The sequence below is a fragment of the Psammomys obesus genome, unplaced genomic scaffold (genome assembly GCF_907164565.1).
Source record: "Psammomys obesus unplaced genomic scaffold, mPsaObe1.curated_primary_1811, whole genome shotgun sequence".
Classification (NCBI taxonomy): domain Eukaryota; kingdom Metazoa; phylum Chordata; class Mammalia; order Rodentia; family Muridae; genus Psammomys; species Psammomys obesus.
Window position 1 is genome coordinate 32542 of NW_026596046.1, and position 22793 is coordinate 55334.

A 22793-nucleotide genomic window follows, 5' to 3' on the forward strand; every position below is an offset into this window, starting at 1 on the left:
CCCTATGAGAGAATATCAACACCTAATACTCTGAATGATGCTCTGCTAAGCTTCATACAGGAGTCTGATAGACTTGTCCTCTGAGAGACACTACCAAGAAGTGCCTCAAAACAGATGCTGAGACTCACAGACAAATGTTGGACAAAGCATAGGGAGTTTTGTGAAAAAGTGCAGGAAATGATAAAAGGACCTAGAGTGGACAGGATTGCTACAAGAAGACAAATAGAGCAGACAAAGCAGGTCCCATAGGGGCTTGTGAAAACTGAAGCACCAACTAAGGACTGAACCTAGACCCCTGACACAGATGTAGGCGATTGACAGCTTGGGCTTCAGGTGGTTTTCCTAGTAAGAGAAGTGGGGGCTGTCTCTGACATGGACTCTGTTGCCTGCTCTTTGATCACTTTTACCTAGAGGTGCTGCCTTTCAGGGCCACAGGGGAAGAGAATGTACTCAGTCCTTATGCAATTTGTTGTGATGGGGTGGGTTGTAGAGGGTGGCTCCCCTTTTCTGAGGGGTAGGGAAGGGGGAATAGGAGGAAGAGGGATGGAGTGTGGAACACGGAGGAGAGGGAGGAGAGGGCTACAATAGGAATGTAAAGTGAACAAATAAATAGATTTTTAAAAATTAAATTAAAAAGATACATGTAGAACACCAAATAGGTAGAATCAGATTCCTAATATCACATTCCATTGAAGGACAAAATATACAGAAAAGACCAAGGACAGGACTCAAATGAGGAGGAAGACCCTGAGAATTGTCCAGTGGCTGATTTAGCTGCTATAAGCAATTGATTTAATTACAGAAAAGTTACTTTACAGTCCACAATACCCCTCCCTTCTCTACCTGCTTCTTCCTCATAATGAGCCTTCGCTGCCTACAGAGAACAAAAACTCTAAGTCCTCACTGGCTACAGAGGGCAAAGGCCAGGGAAGCAAGACCAAGGGTCTTAAAAACATTCAGATAAGGCCTCCCTCACCTGTGCTCCTGCACCCTAAGGCACCACACAGAACCTAAAGAACCTCCCCACACAGCCATCATGGAGCTCTGTAATCTCATAGACATTGAAAGAAACTGCCCCCAGCATGAGAACACTATTCCCAGCCACCTCAGCCCCAGTGGCCTGGAGGCCCAGGATCTCCACTCACAGGGACTTGAACTGTTAATTTACGTTTAACAAGACAATACCTACTGGCCTGGTACACTCTTCTAACAGCAGATTTAAAAGTGTCAAGCTGTTCGAGAGGATGGAATTCATGCTCCATGGACCAAATGTATTTTACAAAGTTTCAATAGAAACCTTTTAACACTCCAGAACTATATATATAGAGAGAGAGAACATATATATGCCAGTCTTCTTTCTGTTGCTCCCTCCAGAACTATATATATAGAGAGAGAACATATATATGCCAGTCTTCTTTCTGTTGCTCCCTGTTCATACAATTGGAGGCCCAATGTGGAGATGAATGTCAGTTGCAGGAGAGAAAAACTGAAATACATATTCAGTGGATAGGACTACAAGGAAAACATCCCTTCTGCTCAATCAATTAACAGGAATTACGACCAACTATTAGGCCAGGGTAACTTCTCCAAATTCAGGAGCCTTTATTCTCTGCTTTGAACAGATCCACTTACATGCACTTCAGGCCTGGGACCATCTAACTCCCTTGTCCACAGGACCTGGAGATACTCCTCTACTGGCCCTCCTAAAACAAAAAATGAAACAATACCCTCCCTGATTTTATACTAAAGGTATAAGCCCGTTTAGAGAGAAAAATAACAGACTGTGCTGCAAAATCAATGCTCCTAAACAAACTTATCTGAGAAGGAATGAACATAGATGACAGGGAGGCACGTGAGGACTAAAACATGAATGTGAAAAATATATTGTAACTAACCATGATATTGGGACTTCCTCTTATCAGGCCTCCTCTCTGCCACAAGCCTCTGAAGCTAAAACAGGGCCTAATTCAAAATGTTTGAAATGTGGAGAGATCAGACACTGGAATGGAGATTGCCAAAAAATGCCTCAGCTGCCCTCAAACCTAACAGGAATAAAACCTAAAATCCAAATCTCATAAAAGCTACTGTAATTAATGACTACAAATTAATAAACAATAACCTTATACATTATCAAATCCTTTAATGTCTTCAAAATACATATTTGAGATCATACTAAATACTCCTGTTTTATGTTCATAAGGAACAGTTTAAAACAGATAACTAAAAACAATTAAAAATAAAAGCAAAAAATCAAAGAGACTGGAATTTCATGTCCTGGCATAGAAATCAACCTAATGTTATAGCTTATACAAGCCAAAACAGGTATAAATTTTCATGAGAACAGACCAAAAAATTAAAAAAAAACTATACAACAAAGTAAAATTATAAAGATTACTCTCCAACAACAACCACAAAATAAACAACCACTTTCCCTTTAAAACAACAAAAAAAAATGACTAATAAAAATTGACATGAGAGACATCCAAGTTGGCAGTGACCAGAGCTCACTGTATCTGAGGGGCAGAGGAACTGAAATTCTGAAATTGGCGAGTGAAAGGCTGAAACAAGAACATCAACACTGAGGCTTATTGGAAAAGAGGGGAAAACCCATGAGCTGAGACCATTCAGATCCAGGTCAACCACGGACATCTCCTGGGACTGACATTGGTGAATATTATATCCCCCTACACTTCCCCTTGACAGGCCTCCCTACTCAGCAGAGGCGGCCCACAGTGCCCACTGCTACTTAGTACAGAACTCACTACTAGGTGACTGAAACAGTAGAGGCAGGCCTCCCAGTCCCTCAGAGGCCTAGAAAAAAAAAAAAGAAAGAAAAAACAGACACACCCAAGAGGAGTAGAGGGCTGGAAATAATCAAACTCAGGGCTGAAATCAATAAATTAGAAAAAAATAAAACAATTCAAAGAATCAATGAAACCAGAGGTGGTTCTTTGAGAAAAATCAGCAAGATAGACAAGCCCTTAGCCAAACTAACTAAAAAGGCAGAAAGAAAATATCCAAATCAGCAAAATCAGAAAAGAAAAGGGGGACATAACAACAGACACTGAGGAAATACAAACAATCATTAGGTCTTACTACAAAAAAACAATGTGCCACAAAATTTGAAAATCTAAATGAAATGGACAATTTTCTTGATAGGTTCCATTTACCAAATTAAATTAAATCAAAATCAGGTAAATAGATTGAATAGCCATATATCCCCAAGGAAAGAGAAGCAGTCATCAAAAGCCTCCCTTCCAATAAAAGTGCAGGGCCAGATGGTTTCAGTGCAGAATTCTACCAGTCCCTCAGAGAAGAGCTAATTCCAATTCTCTTCAAACTATTCCACAAAATAGAAACAGAAGGAACATTACCAAAATCATTCTATGAAGCCACAGTGACCTTGGTACCTAGGTTGGGTCTTTGGTACAAAAGACCAAAAAAGAGAACTTCAGACCTTTCTCTTATGAACACTGATGCAAAAATACTCAATAAAATACTTGTAAACCGAATCCAAGAACACATAAAAGATATCATCCACCATGACTAAGTATGCTTCATCCCACGCATGCAGGAGTGGTTCAGTATATGGAAATTCATCAAAGTAATCCACCATATAAACAATCTGAAGAAGAAAAATCATATGATCATCTCCTTAGATGCCAAAAAAGCATTTGGCAAAATCCTACACCCATTCATGTTTAAAATCTTGGAGAGATCAGGGATACATGGTACATACCTAATCATAGTAAAGCCAATATACACCAAGCCTATAGCCAACATCAACTCAATGGAGAAAAACTTAAAGCAATCCCACTGAAATCAGGGACAAGGCAAGGCTGACCACTCTCTCCACATCTCAACACAGTATTTAAAGTCCTAGCTAGAGCAATAAGACAACTAAGGGAGATCAAGCAAACACAAATTGGAAAGGAAGAACTCAAAGTATGGCTATCTGCAGATGATGACAGTATATATTGGCGACCCCCAAAATTTAACCAGAGAACTCCTTCAGCTGATAATAACCTTCAGCAAAGTGGTTAGACACAAAATAACTAAAAAAAAAAAAAAGAAAAGAAAAAAAAAGAAAAAAAATCAGAAGCCCTACTGTGTACCAAAGACCAAAGGGCTGAGAAAGAAATTAGGGAAACAACACCCTTCACAACAGCCACTAATAACATAAAGTACCTTGGTAAGACTCTAACCAAACAAGTAAAAGACCTGTTCAAAAAAAATTGTGTCTCTGAAGAAAGACATTGAAGAAGATATCAGAAAACGGAAAGTTCTCTTGTGCTCATGGATTGCTAGGTTTAACATAGTCAAAATGGCGATCCTGCCAAAAGCAATCTACCGATTCAATGAAATACCCATCAAAATACCAACACAATTCTTTACAGACCTTGAAAGAACAATTCTCAACTTCATATGGCAGGAAAACACTTCCAGTCCTGAAGATACCTGATAAAATAGAGTCAGATGAAAGAGTAGGAGGTCCTCCCCTATCAGTGAACTTGGAAAGGGGCAGGGAAGAGATGAGGGAGGGAGGGAGGGTGGGATTGGGAGGGAATAAGGAGCGGGATACAGCTGGGATACAGAGTTAATAAAATGTAACTAATAATAAAAATTTAAATTTAAAAATAAATAAAAAGAAATGTTCAACATCCCTAGTCATCAGGGAAATGCAAATCAAAACAACCCTGAGATTTCACCTTTCACCCATCAGAATGGCTAAGATAAAAAATTCAAGTAACAATACATGCTGGAGTGGATGTGGAAAAGGGGGAACCCTCCTCCATTGCTGGTGGTACAACCACTTTGGAAATCAATCTGATATTTTCTCAGACAATTAGGAATAGTGCTTCATCAAATCAAGCTATACCACTGCTAGGCATATATACAAAATATGCTTAAGTCCACAACAGTGACATGTGCTCAACCATGTTCGTAGCAACTCTATTCATAATAGCCAGAACCTTGAACAATTCCAGACGTCCCACAACTGAGGAATGGATTCAGAAATTGAGTTTTATTTATATATTGTAATACTATTCAGTAACTTAAAACAAGGAAATCATGAAATTTTCAGGCAAACAGTGGGATCTAGAAAAGATTATCCTGAGTGAGGTATCCCAGAAGCAGACACAAACAGTATATACTCACTTATAAGTGGAAACTAGACATATAATATAGGATAAAGATACTGAAATGTATACACCTAAAGAAGCTGAGCAAGAAGGAGGACCCTGGGTAAGATGATCAATATTCACTCATCAAGATCAACAGTATGTACATTGGAAGGAGGAGAAAACAGGCAACAGGACAGGATCCTACCAGAGGGCCACAATGGAAGACAAGGTAGCCATTCCTGATAGGCTAAGGTCAGATGGAAGGGGAGGAGCACCTCCCCTATCAATGGACTTTGAGAGGGCATGAGGAGATGAGAGTGTGTGAGTGGGAGAGAATGAGGCTACAGGTGGGACACAAAGTAAATAAACTATAATTAATATAAAAAATGAAAATTAAAAAAATAACTCCACCATAGTGGGAAAAGAAGACACTTTTTAGAACCTTACAATTAGAATTTTTTAATTGAAGTCACATGTCAAGCCTTCTCATCTTCCATTCTATGGCTGTTCTTAACTCTAATGTCTTAACATTAATGCCTCCATATCTTTCCACAGCTTCTACCAGGAGCTAAGCCCATGATAACTCATAATAATATTGTTTTACAGGAAAAACAAACACAGGGCTAGTAATTTCCTCCCATACTCCATACACCTAAAAGCCTCACACTGTTTCTTTTGCACATCTAGCAGCAGCCTTTTCTTGTTCACTGCAGTGCGCCAAAATATTTTCAGGATGCCAACAAAGAATGACATTCAACATGTTGCTGACTTCCTTCCTTTCACTATCTATCCTAACACTTCTAACTCTTTCTTCTGCACATCTAACAATAGACCTTTGCTGATAGCACAACTAGTTATTACTCTTCTGTACCCTAGGAACACACACACACAAATTCACTGGACCTCACTTGCCCAATAGTCCCCTTTTCAATCAAATGTGTATTGTTACCCCAACACTCTTCAATGGCTAAAGCAACACATCACTGGTGTACTGTCAATCAAACTTTTACCAGCTTAACTTGTGCATTACACTAGACTTAAAACTGCTAATCATAGGGACTTTCACGGTATTGGGAAAACAATGTTACGTCTATGTAAATGTACCTAATTTTTTTAGACGAATGTTAATATCCTCAAAAATCTTTATACATGTGTACTATAGGGATTTCAACCCACTGTGAAATTAAGTTGGTTCAAAACCCCATGTTTTCCTAGCTGCTACATTTTATTTTGATGCTTCCCTCCTGCCTCATACATTTCCTCTGGCAACAAATTACCACCATTGCTAGAATCACCATCAATTAGGCCATAGTACATTACCCGATGACACTTCTCCAATATAAATAAAACAGAGATTTTAGAGGACCGTGCTGTTTTATGTTGGACTACTTCCAGTACACATAGCTTTCCTGACAGTACAGGATAGAGGACTCCCTTTCCACAAGCAGGGCCTCCTACTCTCTGCCTGACATCATTTAGAAAGCGTCCTTAGGCATAGATGCCTCTAATCACATATAATATATGGCCTTTCGCACAGTTTACTGCTAGTTCGCCCCTGCCTGCCTGCCCCAATAGGATAATTAGATACTATGTTCTCATTCATATGATAGGAGCATGCTGCCAAATTCAAATAAAGCATCCTTGGAATTCCTAGCTCCAAGAAATTATATACACCTCTCCTGGGAGACCCCAACTCGCAAAAGATCAAAATAGCAATAAAATGATCCCTAATAACATTCTGTTTTATATAGATCTTTTAGCAGATGGGAACAAATACTGAGATGTACAACCCAGATATTATGCAGAGTGTGAGGGCCCTTGATGCTTCCCTCAAAGCCCAAAACAGGAAGTCTCCCTCAAATTCCCCTCCTCAGGGGTAAGGGAAGTGTGCAGAAGAGATGGAATCATTTTCAGAGCAAAAGGGGATAGAGGACACCAAGGAACCAAGGCCTTCTAAACACAGCACAAACATATACCCACATAAAAACTGTGACATCATGCACAGGGTAGGCATAGATCTGAAAATCAGGACTCCCACAGCTGAAAAGCAAAGTGTAATCTCAATTCCTAGCAGACACTACCTCCAATTGCTAATTACTTTCAAACAAAAATTCACTTTCCTCTAATACAGTCTCATTGATGACAAACCACTAGTAGGTGACATGCCCCCCATAAGATGGCCTAAATATAACAAACTCAATGGCATCATTGTAGGTGCTTTGTCTCACATTTTGTCAGACTTGTCTTTTTTTTTTTTTTTTAACTTTACAAGTTCTTAGCATACATATTATGGCCTTGGGTTTAGTGTTTGTAAAAGAAAGCTTTCACATATTAAAACAAACTATTCATTAGGAAAATATGGGGGAAATCTTTACCATGAAGATTATACTTTAGAATATAGAGGAAACTCATAACTAAACATTAAGAAAACAGCCATATAAAAATATGGCATTGGACTGAGGTAATTTTGTTTCTTGGTGTGTTTTTTTTTTCAATAAAGGTGATCAATATATGCAGAATTCACAAAACTGAAAATATAAGCTACTTTCACTTTCTAACTCACCACCATGAAAATGGTTACTATTAGGAAGCTGAATAAAAGTCTATGGGAAAATGTTGAACAGTCTGAGAGCTTAATCTAGTTAGGAGACTAAGGAAATCAGTATGAACTTTCCCAAAAAAGTTTTTAAAAAAAGCCCTGAACTACCAGATGACCCAACATTACAATTCCTGGGAATCTCCACAAAGGACTACTTCAAACATAGTTGCACATTCACACTTACTGTCTGCTAACAATAGCTAAAAAATGGACTCATCCTAAGAGCTATATAATGAATAGGATAATAAATTTACAGAATTGCCTGTTACTGGTGTAAACAAAGTCTAGGAGAACAAATCACTCATTTTGTCTGCCCTATTAATACCTGACCTTAAATTCTTAATTTGTGTTTAATTGAAATGCAGGAAGTTAGAATGGGTACATCACTAGAGAAGATGTCACATGAAAGGTGAATGGTAGTTTTTCTAAGTTTGTACATATCATACATGTGTGAATAATGGTGGATCCCATACATTAACAAAATCAAACAGGCTCTTGCCATTGCTATTGTGGTTACCATTGCCAACCACAATTAGTTAATGCCATACTGAAGAAAGTACCACATATTTTAGGTTTAGGACATATATGCACATGAAGGCACTGAACCAAACTTTACTGGCTAGCTTTATTAATGTTGGAAAGTGCTATGTGTTAAAATTTGATCCAAGGTCTTCCATAGCTATGAACACTGAAAGCAACAAACCAGACTTCCGGTACAATGAGGCAAATGGTACAAACATTGAATGACTGTTGAGGTTAACCATTACTTTTTAATTTTATTTCAAATGAGAGAAGCATCTTCTTGTAGCATCAATGCAGGAGTTAACACAGAGACACACCAATGTCCTTTGAATAAGTAGTTTTTGAATGCTCAGGAACTCCTTTAAAAGTTTAGATAATTAAAAGCAGGGAATTTAAAAAATTTAAGAGCTCAAGTATCGGAAAGAGAGGTAAAAAAAAAAAAGGCTGTCTTCAGGACATAAATCAGCTACTATAATAATGGCATCAAAGCATCAGTAGGTAACTGCACAGAATCATTACAAAACAAGGCAAATCAATTTTCCATTATTTATGGGATGTATTTCATACAAGCATGGACTCCCTGAAAATTTATAAGCAAGAAATGGTTACTGGGAAATATTATTCCTAAGTGATATAGTAAAGTGGCCTCACTAAAGAAAAAATCCTGCTTGATCAGGAGCTATAACTAAATTCAGTAGGCCTCAAAAACAAAAACGAAAGTAGGAAAGACTTTCATGGAATAGAATACAGTATACAAGAGGATTATAGGATAAGGTGACAGAGTGTATATATATTTTCTCTAAAATAATTGTGAAAGGATACATTTTTATATTCTAAAATTAAAAAAAAATTCTTTGGGTACTGGGAATTGAACTCAGGACCTCTGGGAAAGCAGACAGTGCTCTTAACCTCTGAGCCATCTCTCCAGCCCATAATTTTATGTAAGAAGTGGGAAATAGTAAGAGCTGGAGGGAACGGGAACTCCACAAGCAGAGCAACAGAACAAGATAATTTGAACACAGGGAACTTCCCAGAGACTCATACTCCAACCAAGGACTATTTGTGGAGATGACCTGGAACCCCTGCACAGGTGTAGCCCATGGCAGTTCAGTGTCCAAGTGGGTTACATAGTAATGGGAAGAGGCACTGCCTCTGACATAATCTGATTGGCCTGCTCGTTGATCACCTTCCCCTGAGGGGTGAGCAGCCTTACCAGGCCACAGTAGAGGACAATGCAGCCACTTTTGATGAGAACTGATATACTAAGATCAGAAAGAAGGAGAGGAGGACCTCCCCTATCAGTGGACTTGGGGAGTGGCATGCATGCAGAAAGGGGAGGGAGGGTGGGATCGGCAGGGAAGGAGGGAGGGGCTTATGGGGGGATACAAAATGAATAAAGTGTAATTAATAAAAAAAAATAAAAGATTAAAAAAAATTCTTTGGAAGTTAAAAATATCTAAAGAATATTATACAATGGACACTGAGTTTCGTCACTGGTGCTTACCTAATATAAATGAAGCTAAAAACAGAACATCCATATAACCCAAGAAACCACTTCTAGGCGGCTACTCAAAAGAACTCTAGATCACTGGCTCTCAAACTTTCTAATGCTGAAACCCTTCAATAGAATTGTTCATGTTGCACTGACCCTTGACCATAAATTATTTCATTACTACTTCCTAAGTGTAATTTTTCTATTCTCATTAATCATGAAGTAAATTTCTGATATTCAATCCCTGTGAACAGGGCATGTGACCCGGAAGTGTTTGTGCCCTTCAGGATTAGAATAGCTGATCTAGTTAGAGATATCTGCATATCCATGTTTCACCAGAGTTAATAAAATGTAACTGATAAGAAAAAAATAAAATTAAAAAAAAAGAAAAAAAAATTTCTTTGTTTTGGAAATTATAAAAAATTTCTGAGCTGACCTAGAAAATTAAGTCAGCCCAGATGCTAATCAACTATAATGAAAACATATATACATATATATATATATATATGAATCATTTACTCATTTAAAACAATGAAATTATGTAATTTCTTAAAACTTTTATTTTCCTTGTATGTATACCTTTGTACTCATGTGTACCCAATGAATCCAGAATTGTGCAGGAGATATCCTAGAACTTGCCATGTCAGTACTAGAAATCAAAATAAAGTACTCTTAAATTGCTCTTAACTGCAGAACCATCTCTATCAAAGAAAGGTCCAAAGAATAAATTTAAATTAAATTATGAAAAAAATATATGCATTGGGCACTTGAACAAAATATTACAACTAATATTACCAGTGCATTGTAGGCAAAACATTCACATACTGTACCCAGAGTCCCAAACACAATAGAAACACAATTCACAATGTACAAATAGAGTAAATAGATATAAAGGGCTTTTTTAGAATGTATGAACATTAAAATTAGATGATACCCAAGAAATTTGTAAGCTCCTCTGATAAGATACTTCATAAAAACACTAAGAAATCAAAGTAACAGGAACTAAAATAGACCAACCACATGTCATTCATAGTAAATGGAAAAAAAAAAAAAACATAAGATTTTTCAACAGTACTGTTCCCACTACACTCACAATCTCAATTAAAAAGCTTAGGTAAAACCAGAACACTAAATCACCAAATGCTCTATGCAGTTTCAATGTACAAACTATGCAAATCGAAGGCTATGGAACATCCTAAATAACAATCATATTGAATCTATGTAGTTTAGAAAGGGGCCAAGAAAAATGACACGACAATGCACACATGAATAAGGATTATGAATTAGTTAACACTGCTGTGACAATTTCTGAACCTAGGTAAACATTCTAAGAGTAGGTGGAGATCAATATAAAATTCTATATGAAATTGCTTTAGTTTTTTAGTTTAATACTCTATTTTGAGAAGGCTTCATACAGTCTGGCCTCAAATAATAACAGTACTACCCAATTATAAAACTGATTAGAGTGTACACCATTACAGAATGTAGTTTAAAATGCTATGATCTAATTAAACTTTCTTTCCCTCCTTTCCTTCCTTCCTTCCTTCCTTCCTTCCTTCCTTCCTTCCTTCCTTCCTTCCTTTCCTCCCTCCATCCCTCTCTCCCTCCCTTCCTTGTTCTGCACAACTGCCTTGGCTTTTAGAAACAGATAGGAATGAACATTAAAATTAAATGAATGATGCCCAAGATATTTGTAAACTCCTCTAATAACATACTTCATAATAAAAGATCAAAGAAAAGGGAATTTTCTTTTCTGAAACAAGGTTTCTCTGTGTAACTGACCTGGAAATTGCTCTCAGACACCTATCTGCTTCTGTCTCCCTAGTGGTGGAATCAAAGATATGTGATATCTAGAGCCTAGCTTCATACTTTCCTTAAAAAGGGTTACTTTGAAAATATTGACTATGTGACTGGGTAGACTATGTAAACAAGAGTCCACATTAGTACAGAGATGAAAGACATTGGATACTCTTGGACCTACACTTATAGGCAACTGCAAGGCACATAAAGTGGGTGGTGGGAATGAAACTCGGTCTCTAAGAACAAGATCCTCTGAATCTCATAGATGTCTCTCCAGGTAGAGCAATAAGTTTAATAATACTCAACTTTGAGAAATATTAAACTTTATTTGAGGAAGGTGCTAAGGCAGGAGGATTCCTGTAAGTTCAATTCCAACCTGAACCACATCATAATGCAACCTAGGCTATATGAGGCCAAAAGTGTAAGTACAAAATGAATGAAAAATACCAAAACCAATCCTAAATTTCTACAAAAATCCTTAGAATGTAACATTGTATCAGAGAATCTAACAGCTGTTCATAACTGTACATTCTAAGAGTACTTCCCAATTATTTATTCATGATGAAATGTTAGTACGAGTACGAATTTTACGATCATAAGAAATTCAGAGATTATTGAAAGAGGGATATGAAAGCAAATTTCATATACCAATTATACTGAGTAGATGTTACAAGCAAGTATATTAATTAAATATATGGAATGAATAGGAGTGAAAACATTGTTACAAATAGAAAGACATACCTTGAGGTTGTATAGGAAGGCTCAATTTTAAAGAAATCTATTCTCTCCTACTTAATCTATTAAATGTGTTGCAAATCAAAGTAAAAGTGCATTTGGTCCAACTTGACAAATAATTGTAAGCATCAACTCTGAGAAATAATTTGACTACATACAGGGGATAGTCTGAAAAAGAAGAGAATGAAGGCTGAACTCAATAGAAAAAGTAAGACAGTACAAATCATCAGTAATTAACAAGTTAATATAAGAAAAAGCAAACAGGCACTCAGGCAAAGTTTATAATCTTATTCGTTAAAAAGTATTAAAGAAACAACAAAATTTTCTGATGAAAAACTGGAATGACAACACAAACATGTATGATATGAACAAAACATGCTTGCAAATGAAAAACACAAAACACAATGATTCAAAATAGAACCTTATTGTATTTTAATGCATAATTTATGTACAACCTAGTATTAAAAAAATAAACAGAAAACAAAATGATACACATGATGACCAAATTAAAGGCTAATTCACAAATGAGTGTATTAATAATTAACAGATAAGCAGCATGAAAATTCAAACAAAACAATGAACAGAAATGAATCATAGTTTAATATTAAACAAATAGCAATTTATTTATATTAACTTATTAGTAACCAAAAATAAACTTCAAAGAAATAAAAATTTTACATGAAATGTGATTATCTCAACCCATGAAAGATGCATGTACAAGTATTTATCAATAAGATGCAATAAAAGTACCAGTAACTCCATAAACTTTGGTATACAATCTATGTTAAAATTAGTACTCTAACTGAGCACATTGTAATTCTCTATAATCCCACCACTCAGGTCAATCTTGCTACATATTTAAACCCTTTGAAAAGGAAAAACAATTAAAAAGTTTATAGATGTGTATTCAGTGATAACTTCAAAAAAGCTTCAAAATTATCATGAAATCCACTTCATACTTTCACTGAGATGAAGCCAATATCAATTCTACAATATAATTTTTATCCATGCAACACTGTATCCAGTTCTTGGGTTTGTCCAACAACAATCAGAAAGTCTTTGTAAATATGAAGTGATTGTCTTCAAAGTCTTTATCCAATTAGCTGAGTTCATTTTTAATGATTGGCAAGACTATTTCCACACACCTTCTGAGACCTTTCAGAGCACTGTGAAGGTTGTAAAAATGCTTGCTATCCAATGTAGTAATTACCTGAGAGCAAACAGGAAGAAAACAACAGAACCATCAGTTCATTATCAAAGGGCAACATTTTTTATTTTTATTATAAATATATGTATATCCTTTTTAAATTTAATTTTATTTATACTTATTTATTATAATTTATTCACTTTATATCCTGCTGCAGCTCCCTCTTCTCCCCCTATGTCTCTCTCCTAGGCCCCTAGTCACCTGAGAGTACTATCTCTCTTGTGTAATATGTTAATTTTCACAAGTAATTGATATTATTTCTGTAGCACTCTTATTAGGGCTTGTCAGCTTCCTGTTTTATTTTTTAGCTTCCTGTTTTAATTAGATTTTTTTCTAATTTAATTTTCATGGTGAGCATTCACTGTCCTTGCTACCTTGTGAATTATAAACATTTTCAAAATAAGTATATATTGTATCTTGAACCTACTTTTCCCACTCATTATTCTGATAATGATTACTCTGTGACTTCTGACTAGGAATATAATGTGACTACCTGCATCATGTTCCTGCTTTCATGCTCTCTCTACCTTGATTAAATGACCACTGTATTATGAGCCCAAATTAACACTTAATTTTCTTTGGTCATGCACTTTTAAGTATTTAGTTTTTAACATTTTAATTATGGGACTTTTGATGTGCGTGTGCATGATAATCATGAGCATGCATGGGTGCTAGGAACTAAACTCAGAGCCTTTGCAAGAGCAGTATTCAACTTCTGAGCTATATCTCTCTAGACTTATCTTGATACATATTTTAAGCAATAAGTCAAGTAACTAATATGGAAAATATAAGATTTAAAAGGATAAACCGTGTGTACATATTAACTTATTTCAAAAAAAGAATATTTCAGGAGGACTGAAATATTGTTAGCCTGTACTTTCCAAGAATGAACAAAGAGATAGATTCTTGCAACTGCATATTCCAGGCATGAGGATATTCCTGTCTAGTCCCAGTCATAAGATTGGGACTTATCTTATAAGACCAATCCCATACATAAGATTGGTATGAAATGGAAACAGAAAGAACTTCATGTCCATCTTCAGCTACAAAGCTGGCCTGGAATACTCAGACACAATCAGAAAAAAAAATCATTAAATAAAATTATTAAAGGCTGCAGTTGCAGTTTCTTCATAGAACACTTGGTTTAATACACTTGGTTCCACACACATCTTTTTTTTTGTTGTTTAACTTTTTTTAATTACATTTTATTCATTTTGTATCCCCCGATAGACCCCCCCCTCCTCCCCTCCTGGTCCCACCCCCCCTTTCTGCATGCATTCCCCTCCCCAAGTCCACTGATAGGGGAGGTCCTCCTCTCCTTCTTTCTGATCTTAGTCTATCAGTTCTCATCAGAAGTGGCTGCATTGTCAGGGTTCTAGGTTATCTCCATGGATAGTCCTTGGTTGGAGTATGAGTTAATTCAGAAAACTGAATATATAAAATAATAATGTTTGAAATAATATTTCTTTGTTCATTCAAAGGGAATGAAAGTCAGATCCTTTCTTACCTATTTTTTTCAGGCAATCCTTTTATTACACTCTTTCAGTGCTACTTAGGTTAGGTGCATTAAGTCTGTCACCAGGAGCACCTGAAAAATATAAAACATTCCATGTGAATATTAATGATTAAAGTATACCAGCACATCATTAAGAGTCAGAGTGGTTGTCTCTCTCCCCTGGGGTAAAATACCGTTGAACCAGTCATTGCTTTGCCATTGCCTCAATTTCTGCTCCATCTTTATCCTTAATATGTTTAGATGGTCTACCTTTTATTTTTTACATGCTTTAAATTAAAATGTTCAGTCAGTTAAAGGGGATACAAATCTGAAAGGAAGAATTCAAAGTCCCACTATTAGCAAATAATAAAAGAGTATACATGAGTGACCCCCCCCCCAAAAAAAAAAACAGAGAACTCCTTCAGCTGCTAAACATCTTTAGCAAAGTGGCTGGATACAAAATTAACTGAAAAAAAATGTAGTCCTCCTGCATAAAAAGACAAAGGGCTGAGAAAGAAATTAGAAAAACAGCATCCTTTATAATAGCCACTAATAACATAAAGTACCTTGGTGTGAATATAACCAAGCAAGTGAAAGACCTGTTCGAAAAAAAAAAAAATCATAAGACAGAGAAAAAAGGCAATTGTACAGAAGCATGACACAGGGGGCCTCTGAAAGACTACCCAGCACGGTATAAAAAGCAGATGCTGAGATTCATACCTGAACTTTGGGCAGAGTTTAGGGAATCTTATGAAATAAAGGGGAGATAGACATATCTGGAGGGGGTAGGAGCTCCACAAGAAGAGCAACAGAACCAAAAAATGTGGACACAAGGGTATATTCTGAGACTGATACGGCAACCAAAGATCATGAATGGAGATAACCTAGAACTTCTGTACTGATATAGCCCAAGGTAGCTCAGTCTCCAAGTAGGTTTCCTAATAAGAGGAACAGGGACTGTCTCTGACATGAACTCAGTGGCTGGTTCTTTGATGACCTCCAGGCCACAGAGTAAGACAATACAGCCATTCCTGATAGGCTAAGGTCAGATGGAAGGGGAGGAAGACCTCCCCTACCAGTGTACTTGGGGAGGGACATAGGAGGAGACGAGGGAAGGAAGGTTGAATTGGAGGGGATGACTGAGGGGGTAACAGCTGGGACACAAAGTGAATAAACTGTAATTTATAAAAAAATTAAAGAAAATTAAAATGTTCAGAAAATGTTCTAATTTTTGATCATCACAATAGCTCAATTAATTTACCATTACAAAATTCAATTTACAATTAAAATTTGACAAATTTAGAGGATGAGTCCCCAATACAGAGTATGCTGTATATTAAACAAGTATTACAAGAAGTAGCCTGGTCTGAGGGAGAAAACAATAATAACTTGTATTTAATAGCAAATATTTCCAGTCCAATTTGTTACATGTATGTGAGTACACAGAAGTCAGAGGCATCAGATCCTCCAAAGATGAAGTAAGATATGGTTACTATCTTACTAACTAAGGTCTTCTGAAAATGTACAGCATATATACGTACATGCATTTCATTCAAGTGCCTGAGGCCAGATGTGTCACATTGCCCTGGAGCTGGAGTAGCAGGTAGCAGTGAGCCACCACCTGTGGCAACTGGAACAGAACTCAGGCCATCTAAAAGAAGAGTAGGCACAGGTTACCATCTAACATTCTTAGTTTTTATTTAAACAGTGTCAACATTTACAGTTCTTGCTGGTAATTGTGTAAATCCCCTAAATATCTACTTCAGATCTCTAAACAAACTCAATCACATACAACAGACGAATAACCTACTCTTCATTTATAGAAAAATTGGGATGATTGGAAGGGAGTTTAGTGTTTCATCATGTTTCAGATCATGGGTTATATTTTAAAAACAAATAGGTAAATGGAAACTTATAGCTTATCCCCTGTAAGTCTGAATCAAATTTTATTTAACATGCTAAATCTATGAAGATACACACCACTATGAAAGCATATTCTTAAAGACATATTCTTACTTACTATGTACAGTGGTTTAATAGGAATGGCCACCATAAACTCGTGTGCTCTGTCCACAGGAGATCTGGCCTTTTTTGAGCAATAATGCCACTGTGGGGGCAGGCTCTGAAATCTCCTACTCAAGCTATGCCCAGTGTGGCACACCATTTCTCTTTGCTGCCTGTAGATTAAAATATAGAACTCTCAGCTTCTTCAGCACCATGTCTGCCTGTAACCTGCTATGACAGCAACAATTAAATGAGTTCCTTTATAAGAGTTGCTGTGGTCAGCAATATGGTTTTTATCAAACATATTATGTCAGTCACATAATCATCTTTCAAAATACATTTAGTTTAATACTCACATGAAATTCCATCTTTACTTATGTTCCATTGGTTATTGCCATACTCTTTGCTGTCTCAAGAGTGTCTACGATTCTTCACAGAAATTTTTCAAAACTGTTCATAAGGGCTTCTAAGAATACAAAGTTGGATACGGCAACCCAGCACTACCATGTTGACATCAAAGGTATTGGTACAAATGTCTTTTTCATATTTTCTTCTTGTTTAGATTCTTATTTGCAAATCCCCTCATAATTACAAGGTCAGATAAAAGTGTTAACATTTTATCATTCTTCTTGAAGATGTTCTTTGTTTGCATTAACTGTCCATTCTAGATGGTCTCATGTGATAAGTTCCAAGCATGTATACACTGTTTAGTTCACTTGAACGAATCTTCAATCATTACTGTAAAGTAACACACATTGTATACAAAAGTAATAACTGTCGGAATGCTACTCCATATGTGTACTTAGGGTTTTCTTAATTATCCATTTTAGTTAAGAACTAAAATATCTACATGTAGGCAAATTGTCCCTTTTTCAATTAAATAAAACAAACCCCCTTCTGTAGACAAATGATATTTCACTGTTAAATTACATTCAACTTAAACTACAATCCTTACGTTCTTTACATTGATTGAGGTGTTCAGTTTTTCCTTGTTTTCACGTTTTCTTTTGACACAGGGACGTATGAGGCAAGTCTGACCTCAAACTGAGTATGGATCTGGGATTAACATTTGTATTGTCTTTAATGGCATACAGGCTACTTTTTCTTACAATATATTAGACGAAACACTAGATATTACCTGTAGTAGTTGTAGATACAAGTTTTTCAAAAATTAACTAGTTTTAATATTGTATATAATAAAGATGGATAAAAACAAATTATGCATTCCGTAATTATAACAAAATGTGGTTGATAATAACATTGAGAATGCAGAAATACCTGAATTAGAAAAAAATGCTAATTTTATACAATTTGTAAAGCAGAAATACAAACTTAAATCAAGAATATATACACAATTAAAGAGAAATACTAAGTGATTTATATACTCCTATAACATAAGATGTAATGTGATTATAACTGCAGATAAAAGTTACATACATGTACAGAGGGTAAATAATCAAGTTACCATGATTTTAGCAGTTGTCTCATTAATTTAGATTTTCATTTTCCCTTCCATCTTTCTCCATGAAGATTAAAAAAAAAGCTCATTTGCAGTAAGCAATTTTTCTTTATGTAAACAGTATACAAAGAATTAGAGAATTCTTCTCTACATGTTAAACTGTGCTTAAGTAGTTTTATACTTGATAGCCCTAACAATACTAATCTATTGCATTTAAAAAACATTTAAAGGTATAATTTTTTTAATGTTAGGTTACAATGAAATATTTACATCTGAAAAAAATGGATTTTTCAAATTGACATATAGATCAGCTTTATATATATATACATATATATACATACATATATTAGTTATATGTATACATAAAGCAGTTATTTAAAACTTGTCTTTAATGCTGTCATGCAAAGTAAATATAGTATTTTATTAATTGCAGGATGCATAAGAAATTATTCAAGATGTTTCCTATACTATCTACAACAAAATGGTTACATAATGGTCTTTCTTTAGTACAATCACAGAATTATAATTTCTGCCCTTAATAATATTTATCTGTGTAAAATATAAGCCTTACCCTATGGTTAATGAATATTTTTCTTGAGATAAGAAATCAGTTAAAATTAAATATGCTTTTAAAAATTCTCATTGGGCACAGCACAATGGTGCATGCCTGTAATCCTAGCACTTCGGAGGCAGCAGATGAACCTCTGTGAGTTGGACATCAGTCTGGTCTACAAAGTGAGTGTCTAGGACAGCCAAGGCCACAAAGAGAAATGCTACCTCAAAAAACTAAAAAAAAATAAAAAGCCTCATACTCCTAGCCAACCAGTTAACAAGTAACAAGCAACATAAAATGGAGAAGTCTCAAAAAATTTTTTACAAAGCTATTGGAAGTTTACAATGATGTATTTACAAAATTTACCCTTTGACACGCTATACATCTAGAAAGACTAGACATTAAAATTTTGTATTTGACTATTATTTACAAAGTTGTCTTGAATATTGTCATGCAACCAGGGAACACATACAAAGCTTTGTAGTGTTCCAAGAGGTAGTATATAATGTATTCATGAAAATTGACAAAACATAGATAAAAGAGGTGCATCAGTAACTTCATCGGTGCTCAACAAGCCAATTGAATTGCCTGTCAAGTCATTTTTTTGTACAACTCACATGACAAAATGGTCAACGATTCTTCTAAGAGAATAGAGTAAATGCATAGTGTTTCTTCTCTGGGATTCTAACAAGTAAGAAAAATTGTGACTCCATGATCCCCTTTATAAAGTATCAATTTATCATCTTAATTGTAAAAGACTAGATAGTATTTATAGTACATTTAAAAGCTTAAAATTTGAGTCTCAATACTTCTAGAAAAGTATCAATTTATCATCTTATTTGTAAAAGACTAGATAATATTTATAGTACATTTAAAAGCTTAAAATTTGAGTCTCAATACTTCTAGAAATTTTAGATGTTTGATATAAAAATATTTCATTACTTACAAAGTTACATTTTTGTTATATATCAGATGACTAGAGAATCATGTAATTTTGAGGTATCTAAATCACATAAATATTAGTGACTAGAAAAATAAAGTGAAATTACATGCCTTTTATATCACATATATATTTTTCATAATAGAGATACTTTCATGCTTTTACTAGTTATACTCATAAATAGCTGAGTAGCTTAAAAGACTTCTGATTGGATAGCATGATAAAATATACACATATAATAAAAGATGGCTTTGTTAACACAATTTTGGCTTTCTCTAACACGCCGCTACAATGAGTCCTACATAAAGGTCAAATAATATTTTAACAGTAAAAATGCACTTCCTTTTTCTACAATTCATAAACATTCAAAAGTCTGAATTATTGGCCAACTGTCTTAAACATAAAAACAAAAAAATGTTTTTTTCTATAACTGTGTTAACAAAGTCTCTATTAGTGAAATGCTTAAAACATATAGTTGAAACATTATACAGACGTAGCACAACATTACATTTTACCACAAAAAAACATTTATCTTAAATTTTAAGTAAAATATATTAAGAAAATTTAGTGTGAAATCCTGCACATAGGAAACTATACTTGTATAAAAACAAAACCAAGGTAAAATAAACCTCATCGTAAAAATTAAATATAAAATAAATAGGGTTTGATACCTCCAAAAGACTGGTTAAACATTAATAGTAATACCATGTATGTATAGTAGTTGTTAGGTAGTTGGTATTTTTGCAAAAGTAGGAATCTCAGGCAATCTACATAAAGTTATTATTTCTTTAGTATTCAAATTACTTTTATTTCTTCAGTAATCAAATGCTGTTTAGACAGAAACACTAATCTGAGGCCTTTGGGGCCAAGAGACTGAACCACAAAGCAAAGAGCATGTGTGTACTGGTACAAGTACCATGTACCAGATGCACAACTTAGTCTTCACTTGGAGTCTCCAATAATTGGATCAGAGACCCTTTCTGACTCTGAGCTGTCCCTCTGATCTATTCCAATAATTGGACTAACCTTGTCTGGCCTCAGTGTGAGAATGCACCTAGTCCTATAGTAATTTAATGCGCCAGTATGAGTTGGTAACAATGGGGACCTCCAGCTTCTATGAAAAGAAGGGATAATGGGGAAAGAGTGAGGAGGGGGCCTGAGAGGAAAAAAGGTTGCAATAGGATATAATAAACAACCAAATAAATAATTTGTAAAATATATAAAAATAAATTAAAAGGCATCTATTTATTACAAGTAGTAATAAATGAATAAATTTCACAATAAACAAATAAAAGAGGAGGCTGCAATCAGGATGTAATGAATTTGAAAATAGGTAAAAAAAATAAAGGAAAGAGGTTGCAATCCAGATGAAATAAATAATTTTAAATAGCTAGAAATAAATAAATAATAGGACAAAGACTGTAATCAGGAAAAAATAAGTTTTAAAACAAAAAATAAAAGAGAAAAGGATACTACAATCAGGATGTAAAAAATTAATAATGGTAAAAACAAATGAAAATAAATAAATTTCTGCCCTCTTGTATTTTTAGATATGCAATGGCATATTATTAGTGGTGTAATAAAAATAAGTAAAAAAGTTTTTAATAAATAAGAAGGAAAAGGAGTGGAAGCTGCAATCAGGACATAATAAACAAAAAAATGAAAATAAATAAAAGAAGAGGCTGCAATCAGGACATAATAAATAAGTAAATAGACAAGTAAATAAACAAGTACATAAATAAACACGTTTTAAAATGAATAGGATACAATAAATACATAAATAGATTAATTTAGAAGATAAAATAAGTAGAAATAAACAAGAATAAATAAAAGAAGGCTGCAATCAGAATGCAATAAAAAATAAGCAAATAAAATTTAGAATAAAATAGGAGCATGCAGCAATTAGGGCAGTAAATAAATACTTTTAAAATAAGTAAGAACAAATAAGGGAGAGGAGGCAGCAATCAGTATGTAATAAATAAATATGTTATAAATAAGAATAAATAAAAGGCTGAAAATAAATATGTAAATAAATATTTTTAGATATGCTATCTCATATTTTGAGTGTAAGAAATAAGTGTTAAGTAAATAAGTTTAAAATAAATAAGAATAAAGAAAACAGTGGAGCCTACAATCAGAAGCAATAAAAACACAAATAAATGAATAAATAAATACATAAATAAATAAATTTGGAAAAAATGAAAAGAAACGGCAATCAGGACATAACAGATAGATAACTGGATAGATGAATAATCAATAAACAACTTAAATAAATAATTTTAAAAATAAAGACTAAATAATTAAAAGGATGCAATAAATAAAAAAATATAGGAGGCTGTAACTAGGAAATAATAAAAAAAGATAAATATATAAATAAGTTTTAAAATAAAGGTGAGTAAATAAGGAGGCTCCAAATAGTATGCAACAAATGTTTTAAAATAAATAATGTATGTGAAGAAAGCTGTGACCACAATGTAATACATAGGTAAGTAAATAAATTTAGAATTACTTAAAGGAGGCTACAATCAGAACATATAATAAATAAGTTTAAATAAATAAAGAGGAGGATGCTTCAATCAGGACATAATAAATAAATACATAGCTATGTAAATAAGTAAATAAGTTTTAAAATAAACAAAAACTAAAGGCTACAATCAGGATGCAATAAATAAATTTTAAAAAATAAAATAAATGAATGAATGAAAGACATTTAAAATGTTGGTTTCCTAATAAGAGGAGAAGAGGCAGTCTCTTACATGAACTTGGTTGCCTCTTCCTTGAAAACTTCTTGTTGGGGAGATCTAGCCAGCCCACAGAGCAAGAGGATCTAGGCAGTCCTGATAAGACTTGATAGGGTGAGA

At 34.6% G+C, this 22793-nt stretch overlaps 1 long non-coding RNA gene across 2 annotated transcripts in view; it reads right to left on the bottom strand.

The window, feature by feature from the left end:
• Positions 1 to 18121, bottom strand: part of LOC129688264 (uncharacterized) — a 25006-nt gene extending 6885 nt beyond the window's left edge. Inside the window, exons 1-6 of one of the 2 annotated variants that reach the window (XR_008721906.1) lie at positions 17337 to 18121; positions 16997 to 17153; positions 16518 to 16627; positions 14989 to 15069; positions 13420 to 13484; positions 12281 to 12442 (exon numbers count right to left, since the gene is read on the bottom strand). This is a non-coding gene — a long non-coding RNA (uncharacterized LOC129688264). Of the gene's footprint in view, positions 1 to 12280; positions 12443 to 13233; positions 13485 to 14988; positions 15070 to 16517; positions 16628 to 16996; positions 17154 to 17336 lie in introns of both variants that reach the window. The other variant, XR_008721907.1, reaches the window with a different exon arrangement.
• Positions 18122 to 22793: the final 4672 nt, after the last annotated feature.